The following is a 4,713-nucleotide window of genomic DNA, read 5'->3' on the forward strand; positions in this document are numbered from 1 at the left end:
ATATATATCATTTATTAATGTTACAGTAAGTCATAGGTTAACATTTTGTAACTAACCTATGCAGGTTCTCGATAGTATAAATTATTTGTGTATGTCACGACAAAAAATATATTTTAATAAAAAATTATCACATGAATCTATAAATACATAACTGATAACAGGTGACATAGTGAAAGTATAATTTTTCTTCAACTAATAATAAAAACGTTCAACTAATACCAAAAGTCATTTTCACATATTGCCATAATTTTCATTAATTGAAATGAGACCCAGAGAGAAAATAACAAGGATTCTGTGCCGGGCGGCAGAATTTATAGAGTAGTTCTCAAATAACGCCCAATTTTCTATAAAAACTCATTTCCAAAAATATTTTTTAAAAAACTGAATCTTCTTATCTCTTGGCTAAAACCTGTATAAAGCAAAACTTAAACGTAAAACCTACTAATAAAATTTTTATGCTTGACAATACAGTCATAAAAATTCACGACAATGCCAAAATGAACTTTAGAAAATCATTAAACGTTATATTACCGTTCAAGATCTCTTATCAAAAGGATAACGATTATTAGTCAGAATAAAATGCAACATTTTTTTTTTTTAACAAGTGGACACAACAACGGTAATTCAAAATATACTGGCTTATTATTTTTCTTGATGGTCGACATGTGTGAAAGTAATGAGAGCGAAAACGGAGGCTAACTCACGTTTAGAACTTCAAGAATGTCACACATTCCTTAGACTCGTAAGTACTTAAAATATTTCTGTTTTTATTTTGAGGTTTCATTTCTCTTCGAAAGCAATTTTTTTTTCCTGGGACATATTTTGAAATATTTTACACCTTGTTCTTACATTATAATAAATTAATTGATATGATTTCTGACCTTTCAATTAAGACCTGAATACAGTAAAACCTTTTTTCTTTGTGGAGATGTATGAGAATAAAGTTCAGAAGAATTTGAATATTAAAATTGCTCAGTGACAATCACAGCAAAGAGAATCGAAGTGTTTGTCATAAGAAAACATTGCAATATAATTATTTCATTGTGTCTATCAGAAAGAAGTGTTGTCCAAAGCTGTATTATAACAAACATGAATTTATTGTAATTCTCAAAAAAAATATTTTATTCAATTGGAATTAGAAAATTGCTCATCCTTTGAAAATCAACAGGAGAGCGAACATTTTCGAGCGAAATATTATCATTAGGTCAAATAAAAATATTTAGTTCTACTTTTCGATTGTTTTGACTCTTGTACAATTTATTACTTGATAATATTTATTTTGAAACATATTGCCTTAAATACAATTGTAAAACGTTTGACTTCTATTGGAAGAGAAAGTGAAAGGAAGGATGGCAAAATTCAGCTCGCCCCCTTAAAAAATTCTAGTTCCTGGAATGATTTAAAGTATTTAGTTATTTAATTATTAGTATTGAGTTATGATATTACTGTATAAATTAGATCTATTACCGTATTAGGGACTGTCGGGTGAATTTTACGATCAAGCGATTTTTTTGCAAATATGTCTGCAATCGGGCTACGCTTCATCACTGCCAAAATTGTAAAATCGTCGAGAATTATTACATAATATTTTATAGATTCACAATTTAATGAGCCCTGATTTGGTTCAGGCACAGGTAGATAACAGAGAACGATATAATTGTAAAAATATCACCTGTTCATGATACGACGATACGTTGTGTATTGTTGACGTTTAAAAAAAAATCACAATATTTAATTGTTACAATCACATGTTGCTATATATTTATATCCTCTAATTAACGACGATAATGTTTGCTTTCAATTTGAATTTATTAGCACTGCGTCAAATATTATATTTCCTTAGCTAGATAAAATAATAGAATTTCAAGTTGATTGATATTTTTTAAAATCCTTTACGTTCGAAAGTGAACCGGAACGGAAAGTGAATGGAGAAGCCATTCTCCTTCGATGATTTTGTCTTACATTGTTTAGTTATTAAACAAATATGTACGCCTATATTAGTGTTATATTTAATTACTTTACTCCATTTATTTTGTATTTGAGCTATATCCAAAATCATAATTGTATTGGATGGTACTTTAAAAAAAAAATGGATTGAACTCAAATACAACAACTTATTAGGAGTATGAATTTAACGTTTCAACAATTTCTACCGGATTTTCCAAATTTCCGATGGTCTGGAGAGTTGCCCCAGAAAACTTGTTCTTTTCCTAAACATTTTGAAAGTCTGACCACTCTAAATAGCTTTAATTAGCAATTTTGATAATAAATAACCTCTTTGAATTATGTTTTACCACAATTTTCGCTGTTTGAAATAGGATCTCAAATCTCAAATTTCCAAAATTTTCTGGTTTTCAAATTAGTTAGAGAGATGGGACCCCCCTACATTTCTTCCAGACTGTTCCTTGACCAACGTTTGTGCAAGGTGGTCCAACCAGGATCACACTCAACTGCCAGTTTTCCACTCAATTAATGGCAATCTCTTTAAAGAGGCTGAGTGTAAAACAGGATGGTCTCTCGATCATAGGATCGATCCATGATTAATAAAACAGAAATAATAATTATCCTTTACAGCCGGACTCAAATACAGGTATCGAGTGATAGTTAAATATATTACTAAGAAAGGAAAATATTTGTTCACATAATTCTTTTTGGTGGAAAACAGCTCCTGCCAAGAATATAACAGTTTAACAAAAAAATAATAACAATAATAACAAAGCCGTTGTTATACGGAATGGAGACAACATGCCTCCCTAGCCTGGAAAAATATCTGAAAATAGAGAGAAGGATCCTGAGAAGAATCTACGTGGCCAAGAAAACACAGGAAGGCTACAGGTTAAGACCTAACCAGGAAATCTACAGGGAGATAAATGACCTGGAAACCGAAATAAGAATCAGAAGACTGAGATTCTACGGACACATGATGAGAATGGACCAAAAGAAAATCTTTGACAGAATCCGTGAAACAAGACCGTTGGAGGATATGTGAAGCAAATGTGAGAGGAAACAAAAAAATTGAAAATAACAGACAAAGATTGCCTAAATAGAGAGCAGTACGGAAAAAAATTTAAAGAAATCAATGTTCTTGCGGCAAATAAAGAAAAACGGAAGGGTGCTGCGTGTTCGGAAGAGAGGAAGCCAAGGCATGCAGAAATGATGAGAAGATACTGGAAGGGAAGAAAAGCAAAAATGAGAAAGGAAACGTAGTGATATTCGCGTGGTCTTAAAGGTCGTTCCGTGAAATAAAAAAACAAAACAAAGCTGTTTGAACTGCCCTATACGGTTCAGTGAAAATCATTTTCTCCCTCAGTTGATCATTAAATTCTGTCATAGTTCATATTTATATATTGTTTATTATTAACAATGAGAGATGATTGATATTTTCAAATAAACAGAATTAAAGGTATTTTAGACGATTTTTTTTGGAAATTTGGTGGTTAAGTCCTGTCAGACTATTTAAATAAGGATATGACTTTACTGATGTTAGATATCACTTGATTTTGGATCGAGATATCCGGTTTCATCAAAATCGTTTGGGAACGTTTTCATCGAGAGAATCTAAAACTGTTGCCATGGACAGCTCCACTCCTCCCCCCCCCCCCCAGAAGTAAAAAAAAGGGACTTATTTAATAAAGATTACTTTTTTTTCTAGTAAATAATTTTAATAACCAATAAAGCACCATAATTATATAATTATATATCATTTTCCTAAAATATTTTTTCATTCCTTCTTCCGTGCTGAAATATCACAAGCTGAACAACCATGGCTTGTCCCCCCATAATTTTGATTCTGGGTACGCCCTTGGATGTTGCTCTAACCTCTCTGAAATTTGTGTTTTGAGCAAGGCTGTTCAGATACACACATACCATTTCGCGATAATTGGTTACTCCACCTTATGATACAATATAGTAACTATATTTCATTTATAGGTAACTGGAAGTAAAAATACTCATTAAACGCTTCTGAGGCACATCTACTAACATTGAAACGATACTTAATTAACGACAAAAAACCATTATCTACCATGTTGGAAAGGATCATTTCAATTCAGATGATTAAAATAATTATAAAAACAAGTTGAACATAATAATGACAGCGTGTATTTGTAAGTTTCTAAGCGAACAAATCTTTTAACGATACAGAAGTGTGACGCTGGAGCGCTTTGCTAATGAGAAGTTCTTGTAGTTGGGACCCGCCCCTTATTTGCTCAAGGTCGGGTCTTTTCATATTTTGATGTTTCGTAATAATATATTTTTAGTAAACTAGTGCTCATTTTCAGCTCTTTATTCATTCTTCTCTTCTGAACGTCTTGATTGACTCCTTTAAGGGAATCTTTTTGTTCACCTTGTAGCAAGGAACGTAGGTGTACATTTGAAGACAAAAAAAGTGGATTCTCCTGTTAATGGGTTCTAATTTCATGTCAGCTATATGCTAATGAAAAATAGTTAATATGAAAATAAAATACGGATAAATCCACAAAGAAAATGCAAAAAGTTGATAGTTAACAAGCAAAATAAAATATAAAAAGTTAGTACTAGTTTAATGAGCTATAATGACGAGCTACGTATAGTAGCCACAAGCAGGACGTAATTAAATTAGGGGACAAATTAACCAGCAACTGAGAAGATGGGCGGGCACCCACGACCAGTTATTAAAAAGTGCAAGAAAACTCGAAGATTTTTTAAAATGTATTTCCCATTAATTTTTTTTTT

At 31.7% G+C, this 4,713-nt stretch overlaps 1 protein-coding gene across 3 annotated transcripts in view; it reads right to left on the reverse strand.

Moving 5' to 3' along the window:
• LOC106679633 (uncharacterized) overlaps positions 1 to 4,713 on the reverse strand; it is a 145,150-nt gene that overhangs the window by 12,300 nt on the left and 128,137 nt on the right. For 2 of the 3 annotated variants that reach the window (XM_067046217.1, XM_067046216.1), the window contains exon 1: positions 1,468 to 1,646. The exons of the other annotated variant lie outside the window; for it this stretch is intronic. The gene's annotated coding sequence lies outside the window, so the exon portion shown is untranslated. Of the gene's footprint in view, positions 1 to 1,467; positions 1,647 to 4,713 lie in introns of those variants that run through there. 3 annotated transcript variants of the gene reach the window in all.

This window comes from Halyomorpha halys, unplaced genomic scaffold (genome assembly GCF_000696795.3).
Source record: "Halyomorpha halys isolate HHAL.00 unplaced genomic scaffold, Hhal_1.1 Scaffold212.1, whole genome shotgun sequence".
Lineage (NCBI taxonomy): Eukaryota > Metazoa > Arthropoda > Insecta > Hemiptera > Pentatomidae > Halyomorpha > Halyomorpha halys.